General features: G+C 40.5%; 1 non-coding gene across 1 annotated transcript; it reads right to left on the reverse strand.

Annotated features, from left to right (window-relative positions):
• Positions 1-8527: 8527 nt before the first annotated feature.
• Positions 8528-8634, reverse strand: LOC147913443 (U6 spliceosomal RNA). Its single transcript, XR_015548771.1, has one exon. It is a non-coding gene; the product is annotated as a U6 spliceosomal RNA (small nuclear RNA).
• Positions 8635-17676: the final 9042 nt, after the last annotated feature.

Here is a 17676-nt window from a genome sequence, read left to right on the forward strand (position 1 = left end):
TTCAAAGCCAGTTCTGCCCCAGGCCTGTGGCTCCATAGTCCACTCTCCCTGCTTGCTGGATCTAGTTGCATCTGGGAGCTGAGGAGCGGTGCAGTGTGCAGGGGGGAAAGAATCATGATCCCTACCAGGCTACAGACACCTGCAAAGCCTTTCCAAATTTCCCTTTTCTCATGTTAGGTCCTAGTTTGGGCCACCCACTGATGGTAGACAGATAAATGGTTTTTGGGAGTCAAACTGATTTGCATTTTATACTAGTTCCAGCTTTGAGACCTGGGGGTTAACCTCTCTGTGCCTCGGTTTCCTCATCTGTAAAATGAGGATAATAATGTCTTCTATTAGGGATGCTATGGAGTGAATTGTGTCCCCTCCAAATTTGTATGTTGAAACCCCAACCCCTAAAGTGACTGTATTAGGAAATAGGGCCTGTGAGGAGGTGATAAATTTTTAATGAAGTCATAAGAGTGGGGCCCTAATCTGATAGTGCTGGTGCCCTTGTAAGAAGAGGAGGAGACTCCAGAGCTCTCTCTCTCCACACTTGCACGAAGAAGAGGTCACGTGAGCACACAGGGTGGCCTCCACGAACCAAGAAGAGAGTCCTTACCAGAAACCAAATCCTGCTTGACCCTGATCTTGGACTTTCCAACCTCCAGAACTGTGAGAAAATAAATTGTTTAAGCCAGCCGTCTATGGCATTTTGTTATGGCAGCCTTGTCAGACTAAGACAGGGGTATCATGACTCAATAAGATGATGGATACAGAGTGCCTGCTCCACACGAGAGCTTGAGAAAGGAAGGGCCACTTGCTGGCCCAAGTATTGTCCCATGGATGTTGTTATGGGTTGAATTGCATCTCCCTCAAATTTACATGTTGAAGTCCTAACCCCCAGTCCCTTAGAATGTGACCTTATCTTGAAATGGGGTCACTGCAGATGTAATTAGTTAAGATGAGCTCATACTGGACACCTAATCCAATATGACTGGTGTCCTTATAAAAAAAAGCCATGTGTGCAGAAAGAGACATGCATAGAGGGAAGCTGATGTGAAGAGACACAGAGAGAAGCTGGCCATCTATAAGCGAAGGGCAGAGGCCTGAAGCAGATCCTTCCCTCACAACCCTCAGAAGAAACCAGCCCTGCTCATACCTTGATTTTGGACTTGTAGCCTCCAGAACTGTGAGACAGTAAATTTCTGTTGCTTAAACCATCCAGTTGGTGGTACTTTGTTGCTGCAGCCCAAGCAAACTAATCCAGGTGTGTGTCCAGGGCTGATTTCACTAGTATCCTGTTTTTTTTTGTTTGTTTGTTTTTTGGGAGAAAGATCAGCCCTGAGCTAACATCCATGCTAATCCTCCTCTTTTTGCTGAGGAAGACCGGCTCTGAGCTAACATCTATTGCCAATCCTCCTCCTTATTTTTCCCCAAAGCCCCAGTAGATAGTTGTAGGTCATAGTTGCACATCCTTCTAGTTGCTGTATGTGGGACGCAGCCTCAGCATGGCCGGAGAAGCAGTGCGTCGGTGCGCGCCCGGGATCCAAACCCGGGCCGCCAGCAGTGGAGCGCGCGCACTTAACCACTAAGCCACGGGGCCGGCCCTCCACTAGTATCCTTGTTCCTCCTCATGCCCACCTGAGGCTGAGCAGGTCAGACCAAAGACCTCCCAAATAAGAGTGACACTTCCTGATATTACTTATTATAGAGAATGATGACTAGATCGTGGCAACAGCAGAACCGCATACCAATGAAGAAGTCTTGCTATGAACACCAGATGTTCATGACGTGCCACAAAACCCACAATAATCACAGGGAATGATGAGGAACCAGCCTACCATCTCTCTCCTTAAAAAATTAATCCTGGAAAAAATTAAAAATAGTTCCTGGAGGTTTAGAACTGAGCTCGTCTTGAAGCTCGCCCCTTTGGAGGAATATAAGAGAGAGATACTTCTGAGTGGCTAATCCTTTTTAGATGGTGGCTGAAGCAAATAGGCTGACGATTCAGGTTTGCACAGCTTCTTGAAGGTAGCACAAGGTTTCGGTTCACTCTTTCCACTGTGGGACAGTAGAATGGAGATAACTCATTACTCTGTGAACTTGTGGATGCTCTCTGTCCCTGGGGAAGAAGCGGTTGAATTGGCTTCCTCTAGACCCCGTCAGTGGCGTAACCATAATTAATGCCTGCGGCAAAAATTGTTGCTTCCATAAGACGTTAAACTTAATAAACGGCGTTTGTTTTTATTTCTCACACGCAAAGCATCAGAAGTTGGTTTTTTTTTTTTCCTGCCGTAATTTAATTTTTATTCCTTTCGCTGTCTATAACATCCTGGAAGCTCAAATCTGAAGTCTGTGTTTTTCTCATCCACATTTCCTCTGGAAATGGGTTACTGGTTTAGAATGTTATGCGACACTCGTAAATGCTGGGACACCTTTTCCTTGAGACGGTAAAGGAGTGACCTTTTTTTTTTTCCCTTCAAGTCTCTTTTTGCCAAAAAGATGAAATTTACAAATTGCAGAGAATTAGCCTTTCAACTTGATCTTTCCCGTTCACTCCCTCCCAAAGCACAGTGGACTGAAGGCAAACCTCTGAATGGGAGAGTAGTGTTTATTGCAACCAGTTATGGGTTCTGTTTATCTATGCTTAACTGTGTAATCATTTGTATGCACCAACTGTCTCATGAGAATCCTTTTGTCTATATATACACCCGCCTTCTATCTATAGATAACTTCTTTTATAACCCTAATAGTTAAACCTTTTGGTATTGAAGATTTTTTGCTTTTGGCCCACTTTTTCTTTTTTTATGTTTTGGGAAGCCAGGTTGTCATAGTCTGTTGGAGAATTTCATATAATGGAGGAAGAGTTAGGGTCTGGGGACTGAACTGAGATTCTGAAAATATTTCGGTTCATGAACAACGTGGGCAAGGAACCGTTCTGCTTCCCTGTCTACCGTCACCGCATATAGAGAAAATTCCTCCGTCACCCCCCTGGCACTCACTTCGCTCAGTATCTGACCTCAGCCCTGTTCTTATCTCTGCTGGCCTGGCCCAGTGTTCTCAGCTTCAGTTGGTGAATTGATGAATCACTCGTAGTAAATCACTTTCCACCGTCTTTTCTTTTTTTTTCTTGCTCCCTGAAATGACCAGGGAGACTTCTCTTAGCACCAGCACTGTCTGTTCTTGTGTTCTGTTTCTGCCTGAAGACCAGTGTCTACAAACCAGGCACCTAGACTCCTGCAGACTCAGTGCCACTCAGATGTTGCTCACTGTCTTAGTCAGCTCTGGCTGCCATAATAAAATACTGTAGACTGGGTGGTTTAAACAGTACTCATTTATTTCTCATAGTTCTGGAGGCTGGGAAGTCCAAGTTCAGGGTGCTGGCCAATTTGGTTCCTGGTGAAGACTCGCTTCCTGGCTTGCAAATGGCTGCCTTTTCACTATGTCCTCACATGGCCTTTCCTTGGTGCATGTACGCAGAGAAAGAGCGAGATCTCTCTCTCTCTCTCTCCTCATAAAACCACCAGTCCTGTCGGATATGGATCCTACCCTTATGACCTCATTTAAGCTTAATTACTTCTTAAAAGCCCTATCTCCAAATACAATCACATTGGTGGTTCGGGCTTCAATATATGAATTTTGGGGAGATGCAATTCATTCCATAGTATTCCGTCTCTGACCCTCTAAAATTCATATCCTTCTCCCGTGCAAAATATATCCATTCTATCCCAATAGCCCCCAAAGTCTTAATTCATTCCCACATCAACTCTAGAGTCTAAAGTCCAAAATCTCATCTAAATATCACTTGATTCGGGTATAGATGAGATGTAAGGTAAGATTCATCTTAAGGCAAAATTCCTCTCCAACTGTGAACCTGTGAAACAAGACAAGTTATGTGCCTCCAAAATACAGTGGTGGGACAGGCATAGGATAGACATTCCCACTGCCAGAGGGAGAAATAGGAAAGAAGCAACGGCTTGCAAGCAAGTTCAGAACATAGCATGGCAAATTCCATTCGAGTTTAAGGCTTGAGAGTAATCCTCTTTGGTTCAATGCTCTGCCCTGCATGTCCACTGGGGTGGCATGTCACCCCTTTGGTTCTAGCTGGGGGTCCCACCCCTGAGGCTCTGTGGGGCAGAGGTCCTATCCCCAAGGCTCTGGGTGACCCTGCCTTCAAGGTTCTGTCAGCAGTTCAACCCCCAGAGCTCATGTCTCACAGTTCTGGAAGCTGGGAAGCCCAAGATCAAGGTGCCAGCGGATTCCGTTCCTGGTTCCTGGGTCTTTTTCTGGCTTACAGATGGTCACCTTCTTCCTATGTCATCACGTGGCCTTTCCTTGGTGTGTGCACATGGAGTGCTCTCTCTTTCTCTCTTTCTCTCTTTCTGTTCTTCTAAGGTCACTAATTCTATCAGATTAGGATCACACCCTTATGATCTCATTTAACCTTAATTACCTGCTAAAGGCCCCGTCTCCAAATACAATCACATTGGAGGCTAGAGCTGCAACATGAATTTTGAGGGGACATAATTCATCCCATAGCACTCACTGACTATGATAATGGTGTTTGGTTTTCTCTTTGTATTCTTTCACATAAATAAAATAATCCCAGTTTTCTCTTTACAGAGATTTATTTTTAAATTATTTAAATATTTCCAGTGGCTCCTTTGCACCCTCTTCTGCAGTTGCAGGCCTGTTTGAAGAACAGTACTCTAATTCATTCTGTTGAGTATAATTTAAGAATGACCCCAGTGCTGGGCTTAGGAAATGGGAAAAAGTGGATCCAAGAGAGAAGCACAAGTAGTGACAGTGAACAGTGGAAATGAGAGCTAGTCTTGAGCTGCAAGGTTATCATTGGTGGAGACAAATGGGTAATAGACATAGTAGAGAAATACCCAGAAGATAACTTAGCATTCCTGTATTTAGTAGGAAACACACACACACATGACTCAATGTGTTCCAGGTTCAATTATCTCTGAAATAGCAACAAAATCCTTTTGGGTGATTTCTATTATTAAATAAATGTAATAGGAAGACCTTATTTTCCCACATACTATATTCACCCAAGCCTCAGAGGACTGTGTGGCTAAAATTTTCCCTTTCATAGAAGTGACCAATATCCTTGAAATTAGAAATGGAGCTTTAGTCTTGCTGATTTCTATCTTACTTTTTGAACACAGCTTTTCATTAGAGTTCCATATATTTATTCTTCCAAAAAGTCTTCCCTGATTTCTCCAGCCTTCACAGTCTAAACTTTTTGTCCTAACTCTTATGGCACTGATGCCCAGATTTCTCTATTATTAGCTTTTGTATTTAATAGTGTATTACTTGCTTTCATTATTTAGCTGCATTCTCAGTGTTTGTTTTTGTCTTGAGGATGAAAATGTAACATCTTCAAGAATTGGATGTATGTTTTAGTTACTAAATTACTATTTCTCTTAATACTTAGCATAGTACTTAGTGTTAAGCACAGAGTAGTTAATTAATAAGTCCTGAATTAAATTAACTTTGCTAGGAGACAACAGGTCAACAGAAGGATAGCAAGTGTATATATTCGATGGTAATCTAAACAGGAGTACAATTTTGAGTCAACCAATTGAAGGTCTATGGATGCTGATAAAGCATTTAGAATACACTGAAGTATTTGGTATATTTTTGTAAATGTATATTAATAAAATTGCATTGATTCGTGAATGCCTTACTTGAAGAATAACAGAAATTAATTTTCAAGAATAGCAAAAATTAGTTTTCAGGTGAAAATGCTCAGAGCTTTTGATGTACGTGGCCAAATTTATTGCTCTCTAGTCTTTTTCATCTCAGTAATTAGTGCCGCCATCCACATTATTGCTCAAGCATCCTTGCTTTCTTGCTTTCTCTTACTCCACATATCCAATTCATTAAAAGTTCTGTAGACTCTACCTCTAAACCATCATCTGACCCCACCTACGTCTGTCCATCTCTATTGCTACCACCCTAGTGCTAGCCACCATCCTCTTTTGCTTAGTCAACTGTCTTGCTTCCCCTTTTCCCCTCCTGTAATGCATACATAGCCAGGGTGGTCTTCTAAAAACCTAAGTCAGATGTCACATCCTTACTGTAAACTCGGCAATAGCTTGTCACTGCACTCAGAAGAAATTCCAAACTTCCAACCTAGTCTGCAAAGTCCTATTCCTTCTGGGCTCCACTCAGCCCTTGGACCTCATCTCCCATGCATTTCCCATTCTTATTCTATTTCAGCCACAGTGGCCTTACTTTTATTCCTGGAATTCATTGACCCTGCCTCTATCTTAAGAATTTGCACTACCGTGACCGCTGTGCTCCGTCCGACTTTACGTTCTCTAAGCAATAAGAGAGAAGTTTCTGAGAAGATAAGCAAACAAAACTGTGGGACGGACACTTTTGCTAACCCTGGTCCTCTAGGGGAATAAACTTCACTGTTCCTAGTAAAGTGGAATTTCTCCCCGTGGTTAAGCTGGGCAGGAGACCCACATGACTTCTCTGAAAAGGTAATGTAAACCTTTTCAGAGGTTTTAGTGCATCTTTACAAATAAGTTGGCTTCTTTGTGAGGACATAGTGATCCAAAGGAGGTCAAGGATGAGTAAAGAGAGAGATCTGAGGAATGTAGCTTGATAGAGATCAGAATCTTGTTCTACCACATATGCCTTCTACCTCAAAGCAGAGTAAGCAAATACCCCTGGTGCTGGATAGTCAGTTCCTAGGTCCCGGGTCATTGCTGTTCCCAGCACTTGTCTTCTGCTCTAAGAATTAACACATTTTACACAGTAGGAGTATATCTGAAGCCCCACAGAATCCTTGATGCTCAGAGATTAAATTTTCTTTCCCATAGGATTATCCAGTTTTCATGAAGTGACCATTTCCTCAGTTTCATGCCCAAAGTGTTCAGTGTCTTGAGTACTCATTTCCTGGGTATTGGCAAAATAAGACAGATCTTCCTCGACTTATGATGGGGCTACATCCCGATAAATCCATCATAAACTGAAAATATCGTTGTCGAAAATGCTTTTAATACACCTAACCTACTGAACAACATAGCTTAGCCTAGTCTACCTTAAATGTACTCAGAATACTTACATTAGCCTACAGTTGGGCAAAATCATCTAATACAAAGCTTATTTTATAATAAAGTGTTGAATATCTCATGTACTTTAGTAAATACTGTACTGAAAGTAAACAGAATGGTTGTATAGGTACAGGAGGGTTCTAAGTGTATCATTTGTTTATCCCATGATCACATTGCTGAATGGGAGCTGTGGCTCTCTGCTGCTGCTCACATCATGAGAAAGTATCGTACACATATTGCTAAGCCAGGAAAAGATCAAAATTGGAAATTCGAAGTATAATTTCTACTGAATGCATATCGCATTTGCACCATTGTAAAGTCGAAAAATTGTTAAGTTGAACCATTGTAAGTCGGGGCCCATCTGTAGATCTAATGCTAGCATTCTCTTAATGCAAATTTAAGCAGTGCATTAGTCAGGGTTCTCTAGAGAAACAGAACCAATAGGATATTTGTAAGTGTGTATGTATGTATGTGTATGTATTTGTATATGTATGAAAGATATATTTATTTTAAGGAATTGGCTCATATAATTGCAGATGCTGGCAAGTCTAAAATTTGCAGAGCAGGACAGCAGGCTGAATACCCAGGGAAGCGTTGATGTTGCAGTTCAAGTCCAAAGGCAGTCTGCTGGCAGAATTCCCATTTCCTCCGGGGGAGGTCAGTAAGGCCATCAACAGATTGTCTGAAGCCCAAGCACATTATGGAGGGTAACCTGCTTGACTCAAAGTCTACTGATTTAAATGTTAATTCATCTAAAAAAAAAAAAACCTTCACAGAAACATCTAGGATATTCTTTGACCAAATATCTGGGTACTATGGCCTAGCCAAGTTGACACATAGAATTAATCATCAAAAGTGGTTTGGGTTCAGACCACAGATATTCCTTCTCACCTCCCAATTCAAACACAGCTTCCCAAGGTGGTAATGGGAGAGTCCCCTAAGTGTGTTTGTGCTCACATGGAAGGTTACAGATTCTGGTGGGGAGGGCCTTTGTTGCTCCCTACACCATACGCCAACATCACAGGGCTAGAATGTCTTTAGAAGGCAATGTCACAAAAAGTCTAAAGTGAGGTAAATCCTCAGCAAAGTGGCTAATCAGAGAGGCACTGCTTCCCACAAGCTGCTCATTTCTAGGATGTCACTGTGCTGATGTGACCTTGTGAGGACACATCACAAGGTCACATCCTTGTGAGGACAGCTTATGGCAGGACTCGTATCCCCACCAGGTACCTCTGAGGACTCAGGGAGCAACCTATCCATGGGCTGCCCCACAGAGGTCCACCCTTCCCACTCCCACCTGTAGTGAGTTGTTGTAGTTACATATTTTAAAACAAAAGTTTATTACTATATGTATATTTAATAGTGACAAATTACAGTTTCACTATTGAATGCCACATGTTGTACTTTGACTCTTATCATTTCCTCAGAGCTACCAGCAAAGGGTGGCATGACGTTCGGGAACTACACAAAATTTGGAATGCTCCACGAACTTGTGTGTCATCCTTGCACAGGGGCCATGCTAATGTTCTGTGTGTCATTCCAATTTTAGTGTATGTGCTGCTGAAGTGAGCACAAGAGTCCTTTACTTATAAGTTATTTAACATTGTAATCTCTCTCTTTTTTTAATATATTATATGCATATTATATGCATAATGTACACACACACAATCAGGCAAAATGCTATGTAGATAATAAACAAAAGAAGCTTAAATATAATAGAAAAGAAAGGACTAATAACTACAAAATGATCTCAGTCTGCTCTCCATGTGAAGAAGTAATTGTTCTTTATCTTTTATATATTCTACTCAGATAGCAAAAATTTCATTCGGCTTTACCTTATGAATTCTTTCAACTCTTGAGCGCTTGTTAACTTTGTGCTTTTACGCTGCCCCTTATCATGCTCCTGGCTTGTTTTAAGTTAAACAACAAGGACTCTTTATTCAGGAAGTACTCAAGTTCTTAATGATTATAATTTATTGTCTGCTCTGTTTATTTTAAAATACTGCATCGTCACTTTGTTAAAGAAATAGCTAAGGCTATATTTATCTTTTGTTAGTAGGACCAATCTTCTCTAACAATAATTTTTGATATTGCCTTCCCAAGATCAGATGCTAAATTCAGAAAAATAAAAGTGTCAGGTGTCTTTGACACCCAATTCATCCTTGATGCTTCCCAGGTGGTTTCCAGGGAGCACTAAAGGTTTAGCCCCTCATTTTATAAAAGGAGAATGCTGTAAATATAGAAATGTATTTGGTATGCTCCATATTTTTAAATTATCTCAACAATATTATAAGAGCTATTCTATAGTTTAGAGATAAACACTGAAAGTTAGTGAATTAAAAAAGGTACACAGAAAATGTATATATAAACATGTTTCAGTGATGTATACCTTTTTTTTAGGATGGGTAGAAATATACTCCTACTCACGTGCAAGAACTGACACAAAGATGCAACAGAGTTATAAGAAAATTTCATTTCTAAGTGAAAATAATTCCATTAGTGACCATTGTGGCTCATACTTTAGAGGTCAAATTGAAAAGTCCTCAAGATTTGTCAACGTGTTTGCAGTTTACAAAACATTTTCTAATATGTAATTATGCTTTACCATGATCCGAGTCCTTAAGAAATAATATAGGCCCACATACTTATATGTTACCCAAATAGAGGACTTTCCTCTTCTCCAGTCTGTATTTTTCAGTTACTATAATCGGTTAATTCAAGCCATTCAGTGATGTGGCTTCCGCTTTCCCTTCACACTGCTAGAAGGCCTCTACCATAAGCTACAGGCTAGTGATTGTGTCTTCTGAAAGAGACACCCAAGAAAGGCTGACTTAGAACCATAGAGTAAAGGGCTGTACCAAGACTCTAAGTCTCAGGATTTATAGGAATATTTCGATCCGTGAACAAATGCCTTCCTGATAGAAAGTAGACTGCTAACCCCAGATCAACAGAACAGATGACTTCCAGAAGTAGACTGCCAACCTATGACCATTGGAAAAATTATTATTAACAGGAGGTAAATGAAACTGATGAGAAAAATCGCCTGTCTACTTTTTAAAATTTTGGCTACTTTTCTTGGTAATCTAAATTTGCAGTTTTAACTCTTAAAGTCCTTTGTTCTCTTTTTGTTGTTTCTCCAACCTTTAAATGATCACTCTTGCTGTATTTACATCTTGTCTTTACCACTATACTTGAAATCGTATTCACAAATTATCCTAATTGAGAAATGGTATAAAAGAATTCAAGAAGTTCTATCCCATTGGGTCAATTTGTAGAAAACAGAAGATCCAACCTCATATGCAGAAAAGGTGTGTATAGATTAGTCTATAAACAACTTTGGCCCCCAGAAGAAATAAATTGTGTGTGAACACTAATATAATGTTTCAGGGAGTTAAATATTCTGGGACCATGTATCTACTGGGCAAGCGTCCAAGGGTGAACAAGAGAATCCAGGACAAGTTACATATTCTTTTTTTTTTTTTTAAGACTTTATTTTTTTAAAAGAAGCTTTAGGGTCACAGCAAAATTGAGAGGAATGTACAGAGGTTTCACATATACCCCCTGCTTCCACACATGCATCTCCTTCTTCATTATCAACATCCCTCACCAGAGTGGTACATTTGTTACAATTGATCGATCTACAATAATACCTCACAGTCACCCCAAATCCATAGTTTACCTGAAGAGTTCACTGTTGGTATTGTACATTCTATGAGTTTGGACAAATGACAATGACATGTATCGATCATTATAGTATCATACAGAGTAGTTTCATTGTCCTAACAATTCTCTGTGTTCTGCCTATTCATCCCTACCCCCCACCCCAAGCCCTGGAAACCACTGATCTTTTTTTTTTTAATTTTATTTATTTATTTTTTCCCCCAAAGCCCCAGTGGATAGTTGTACATCGTAGTTGCACATCCTTCTAGCTGCTGTATGTGGGACGCGGCCTCAGCATGGCCCGACAAGCGGTGCGTCGGTGCGCGCCCGGGATCCGAACCCGGGCCGCCAGCAGCGGAGCGCACGCACTTAATCGCTAAGCCACGGGGCCGGCCCTTCCACTGATCTTTTTACTGTCTCCATAGTTTTGACTTTTCCAGAATGTCATATAGTTGGAATCATACAGTAAGAAGGCTTTTCAGATTGGCTTCTTTCACTTAGTAATATGCATTTAAGGTTCCTCCATGTCTTTTCATGGCTTGATAGCTCACTTCTTTTAAGTGCTGGATAATATTCCATTGTCTGGATGTACGACAGTTTATCTATTCCCCTGTTGAAGGACATCTTGGTTGCTTCCAAGTTTTGGCAATTCCAAAGAAAGTTGCTATAAACATCCATGTACAGGTTTTTGTGTGATATCAATTTTCAACTCCTTTGGGTAAATACCAAGGAGTATGATGGCTCGATTTTATGGTAAGAATATGTTTGGTTTTGTAAGAAGCTGCCAAACTGTCTTCCAAAGTGGCTGTACGATTTTGCATTCCCACCAGCAATGAATGAGAGTTCCTTTTGCTCCACATCCTTGTCAGCATTTGGTGGTGTTGATGTCAGTGTTCTGGATTTTGGTCATTCTAACTGGTGTGTAGTGGTATCTCATTGTTGTTTTTATTTGCATTTCCCTGAAGACATATGATATGGAGCATTTTTCATATGCTTACTTGCCATCTATATGTCTTCTTTGGTGAGGTGTCTGTTAAGGTCTATGGCCCATTTTTTAATCTGTTTATTTTCTTATTGTTGAGTTTTAATAGTTCTTTGTATACTTTGAATAACAGTCTTTTGTCAGATATGTCTTTTACAAATATTTTCTCTTGTGTTCTCATTCTCTCGACATTGTCTTTCACAGAGCAGAAGTGGGTTTTTTTTTTATTTTTTTTGTGAGGAAGACTGGCTCTGAGCTAACATCCATTGCCTATCCTCCTCTTTTTGCTGAGGAAGATTAGCCGTGAGCTAACATCTGTGCCCATCTTCCTCTATTTTGCATGTGGGATGCATGGCTTGATCAGTCTTGCATACGTCCGTGCCCGGGATCCAAACCCGCGAACCCCAGGCCACTGAAGCAGAGCGAGCAAACTTAACCACTACACCACCAGGCCGGCCCCCTGAGCAGAAGTTTTTAATTTTAATAAAGTTCAGCTTGTCAATTATTTCTTTCATGGATCATGCTTTTGGCGTTGTATCTAAAAAGTCATTGCCGTACCCAATATCATCTAGATTTTCTCTTATGTTATCTTCTAGAAGTTTTATATACATTATACATAATTATGCTTTACCATCATCTGAATCTTTATACAATTTTGCATTTTAAATTTAAGTCTAGGCTACATTTTGAGTTAACTTTTGTGCATGTTGCATACTCTGAAGTTTTAAAAAATCTGTTATGTAACAGGCAAATTTGGCTCTAGAAATGGCTGTGTAATTAGTTACGTGTGTACCTAATTATGAGATTTCTGGGGTTATAAGAAGCCCAGTACCGCGAGGGTACTAAGATCATTTTTTGTCTCATCCCAGTGAAAGAAGCTACAGCGCCCCCTTCTTGCTGCAGCTGATTACCCGTTAGTTTTACCGCTCCTGTCTCTCTAGGTTGTGTGAATATGGGATCTGAATGCAGTGTGGGTTTTTCTGTCATTGTTCTTATTCTCTTCTCCATTACTGCATTACTATCTTCTGTAATAAAACTTTTGCTTTAATTCGCTGGAGTGTTAAGTGCCTTCATTTGCTCTCATCAAAATTATCTAATGGAATAGGGTCCAAGCATTGTGGCTGACCATGACTGATTGTGTTATGCACTAGGCTGTGGTTGGTTTCCGTGGAGCAAATAGTTTAATAGCACCAAACCTGTGGATTAGTGTTCACAGGGGAAAATTCATGGGCACATGGGCAGTAGCAGATGTAAGGGTTTCTTGTTGCCATTCACACAGGAACCTGATAGGGCAAGATGTTAGATTCTGGGAGAATGGCATTGACCTCTGGGCTCTGAGGCTTTAAGCATTGTGACTAGGGAAGCACTTGGCATTCTCTTGATGTGATCAGGGGTCAGAGTCCCATCCTTATGGTTGCAGCTATATGATATAACAAGCTAGTGACAGAATTCATCACATTAACTGTCATAGTTGGGGAAGCATAAGCCTCTTTCCTTGCATGTTCTGGGTGGGGTGGCTTGGTAAGCAGATAATGGCCCCCTCAAAGATGTCCTCCTCCTAATGCTTGGAACCTGTGAATATGTTATGTCAAATGGCAAGTGAGAATTAAGATTGTAGATGGAATTAAGTTTGCTAATCAGCTGACCTTAAAACTAGGAGATTATTCTGGATTATTCAGGTGGTCCCAATGTGATCACAAGGGTCATTTAAATGTGGAAGAGGGAAGCAGAAAAGTTAATAGAGTAATGTGAAAAAGACATGACTGGCCATTATTGGCTTTGAATATGCAAGGGGACCATGAACCAAGGGATGAGGGCAGCTTCTAGAAGCTGGAAAAGGCAAGAAAACAGACTCTTCACTAGAGCCTCCAAAAGGAATACAGCTCTGCTGACCCATTTTAGAATTTTTCCATCCAGAACTGTAAATTAATAAATCTATGTTGTTTTAGGCCATTAAGTTTGTGGGAATTTGTTACAGCAGCATAGGAAACCGAGACAGATGGAGTTGCTGAGGTATAAACCTCATGCTTGACCAGAACTGATTCCCTTAAGTGGCTGGGTTGTATCGAGTTGTCACAGAGCTTTGCAGAGGCCAGCTCCTTCCCCCTGCAAGTGACAATTCTTGGACAAGTCAACCCTTATCATTAACTCTTACCTCTCACTAATACTCCTAATTCAAATTTAGAACTACACAATATTACTTAACTTTGATGTTACACCTGCATTTCTTCTTTCTTATGTCACACATCCTGGCTCCCAACAGCATCAACATTACCATGTCTGCTTTATCCTACTACACATGCAGACACACACAGAAACACACACACACACACACACACACACCAGAACGTATAACACCAATACTATTGCTGAATATTGCTACTGAAAACAGCTTAATAATTTAAAATTATTTTTCAGTGCTCTTTGTCCTTAGAATATAGTTCATAGGGGATGTGTAGTCCAATTATTTTGTTTTGAAGTAATTTCTCCCTGTTTGCCATGTTGTATTAAGTTATTAATACACAATTAAGTTCACTTGTTTAATTTGCTTTCAATTTTTAATATTGCTTTTTTATTTTGAGTTATTTTGTTTTATGTATTTTCATAACTCATTTGCATGGTTTCAAACTCAGATTTATAAAACAAGATATATTTTGAGCAGTCTTCTTTCTCTGTCTTCTCTCTGTTTTTTCTTGCCTTTCCTTAAAAGTGTATTTTTATAATTTATCTTTCGATTTTTTGAATATATGCATATATATCTCATCCTTCTTTTCTTAGATAAATGTCTGTATGCTGTCTAAATTTTTCTCCATCTTGTTTTTCTTTTTTTTGTGTGAGGAAGATTGGCCCTAAGCTGACATCCGTTGCCAATTCTCCTCTTTTTTTGCCAAGGAAGATTGGCCCTGAGCTAACATCTGTGCCCATCTTCCTCTATTTTGTAAATGGGATGCTGCCACAGCATGGCTTGATGAGTGTTGCGTCGGTCCACGCCCGGGATCCGAACCTGTGAACCCCAGGCCACTGCAGTGGATTGCGTGAACTTAATTACTATGCCACCAGACCAGCCCCTCCGTCTTGTTTTTCTTAATTTACAATATATCTTGGATATCACACCATAGCAGAAGATAGAGTTAGTCTTTATTCCTTATTACAGATGCATAATTGTCTTAGTCAGTTTGGGCTGCTGTAAGAAAATACCATAGACCGGGTGGGCAAACAACAGAAATTTATTTCTTCACAGTTCTGGAGGCTGGAAGTCCAAGATCAAGGTGCCAGGAGATCCAGTGTCTGATAAGGCCGTTTCCTGGTTTGCAGATGGCTGTCCCCTTATTGTGTCCTCACATGGTGGAGAGAGGAAGCAAGCTCTCTCCTTTCTCTTCTTACAGACGCTAATCTCATCATGAGGGTTCTGCCCTCATGACCTAATTACCTCCTAAAGGTCCCATCTCCAAATACCGTCACATTGGGGATTAGGGTTTCAACATATGAATTTTGTGGGGACACAAGCGTTTAGTCTGTAGCAATAGTCCTCCGTTGTAGTCCCCATATTCATGGACATTTGAGTGGATTTCAATTTTTTACAATTATAAACAGTGTTCTAATGAATACTCCTGTGTTATGTCATTTGGTATTTTTACTAATTTTATTAGGGTTCCACCAGAGAAACAGAGCCACTAGGATATTTATTGCAAGGAATTGGCTTGAGTGATTGTTGAGACTGGCTAGGTAAGTCTGAAATCCACAGGGCAGGCTGTCAGAAAGGGCAGGCTAGAAATCTTGGGCACAAGCTTAATCTGCTCTCCACAAGTGGAATTTCTTCTTCTTCAGGGAAACCTCTGCTCTTAAGGCCTTCCAAATGGATGATTTGGGCCCACTCAAATTATCTAGAGTAATCTTTCTTATTTAAAGTAAACTGATTATGGACTTTAATCACATCTACAGAATACCTTCACAGCAACACCTAGATTCGTGTGAAAAACTGGGGACAATAGTCCAGCCAAGTTGACACATAAGACTGACAGTCACGCCAATGTGTCTTTTGGATAGATTTTTAGATGTGGAATTTCTGAGTCAAAGGATAAATACATTTATAATTTTTCTAGAGATTGCCAAATTCCTTTCCAGAGGGACTGGACCATTTTGCCTGTTAACTACCAATGTATGAGAATGCCTATATCCTCACAGCCTCACTAAGAAAATACATTTAGGATTTTTCTCAATTGGATAGGTAAGAAATGTTACCTCACTCTAGTCTTATTTTGCATATCTCTTATTATGTATGAAGTTTGGCTTTGTGGTAGGTTGGATTGCTGTTCTTAATCTGTTCCTCCTTCCTTCTGGCACATAACCATGTTGTTCACTAGAGTGGGTGTGGTATATTTCTTGCCTGCTATTGACTGAATGTTTATGCCCCTAAATTCAATTTTATTTATTTATTTATTTTTCCACCAAAGCCCCAGTAGATAGTTGTATGTTATAGCTGCACATCCTTCTAATTGCTGCATGTGGGACGCGGCCTCAGCATGGCCGGACAAGCAGTGCGTCGGTGCGCACCCGGGACCCGAACCCGGGCCGCCAGCAGCAGAGGGCAAGCACCTAACCGCTAAGCCCCGGGGGCCAGCCCAATGCCCCTAAATTCATAAATTGAAGCTTTAATCCCCAATGTGATAGTATTTAGAGGGGGGCCCTTTGGGAGGTAATTAGGTCATGAGGGTGGAGCCCTCATGAATGGGATTAGTGTCATTATGAGAAGGGACACAAAAGAGACGCTCTTTCTCTTCACCATGTGAGGATATAGCAAGAAGGCAGCCATCTACAAGCTGGGAAGACGGCTCTTACCAGAACGTAACCATGCTGGCATCCTGATCTTAGACTTCCAGCTTCCGGAACTGTGAGAAATAAGTGTTTGTGGTTTAATACCAGTCTATGGTGTTCTGTTATAGCAGCCCGAACTGATTAAGACACTGCTCCAGTGTTTTCTTTTGGACAATGGAATGTTAGCGGATGCATGCATGTAAAGGCCTTAAATGTGCTTACGTGATTTGGCTTGGTGTCTTGTGTGTGTTGGTGATCTGTCATGAGAAGAGCATGCAATGAGTAGTCTTTGGTGCAAGGTGAAGATGGAGATAATGGACTAGAACTGAACCTAGCCTTTAGCCTTGAGCCTGGAACTTTGAGGCTGACCCCAAGGCTGGAACCCAACATAGTCCAGCAGATAAGCAGCCAACTTGCAGACCTACAAGTGAGAAACATGCGGTTATTATTTTAACGCATTGAGTTATTTGTTATGCAGCATTATGGCTACCATGACTGATTAATACAAGTGTATTTACATTAATTTAAGTTTGCTTTTGTGTCTTTGAGGAGTGTTTTATAAGATTTGTAGCATTGTCCTATAATGCTGTAAAAATTCTCTTTGGTATTTGTTCTGTACTCTTTTAAAAAATTAATTTTTTTCATTCTTTCTTTCATTTAACAAACATTTACAGAGTACCTATATGTACCAGGCAATTTTCTTGGTGCTGAGAATACAGTGGCAAACAAGCCTCTCATGGAGCTTAACTCTAGTGGTGTTTTCCTTCATTAGACTTGTTTGAAGTTTGTGTATTTCATTGATCTTTTCCAAAGAACCAGTTATTGTATTTATTTTCCAAGACTTGTTTTCTCTTCCATATTTCATTACTTTCTTCTTTTAACTTTATGCTTTTCTTCCTTCTATTTTATTTTGGTTTATTTTATCATTCTTTTTCTAATTCCTGATGTTGAATTTTAATCTTCCTTCCTTCCTTCCTTCCTTCCTTCCTTCCTTCCTTCCTTCCTTCCTTCCTTCCTTCCTTCCTTCCTTCCTTCTTCCTCCCTCCCTCCCTCCCTCCCTCCCTCCTTCTTTTCCTTCCTTTCTTCCCTATAAGTAAACTTAAAGCTAAAAATACTTCTTTGAGTACCACTTTGGCACAATGTCATTAGTTTTATGTT

The sequence above is a fragment of the Ceratotherium simum genome, chromosome 27 (assembly GCF_057802395.1).
Source record: "Ceratotherium simum simum isolate JZ-2026a chromosome 27, ASM5780239v1, whole genome shotgun sequence".
NCBI classification, from domain to species: domain Eukaryota; kingdom Metazoa; phylum Chordata; class Mammalia; order Perissodactyla; family Rhinocerotidae; genus Ceratotherium; species Ceratotherium simum.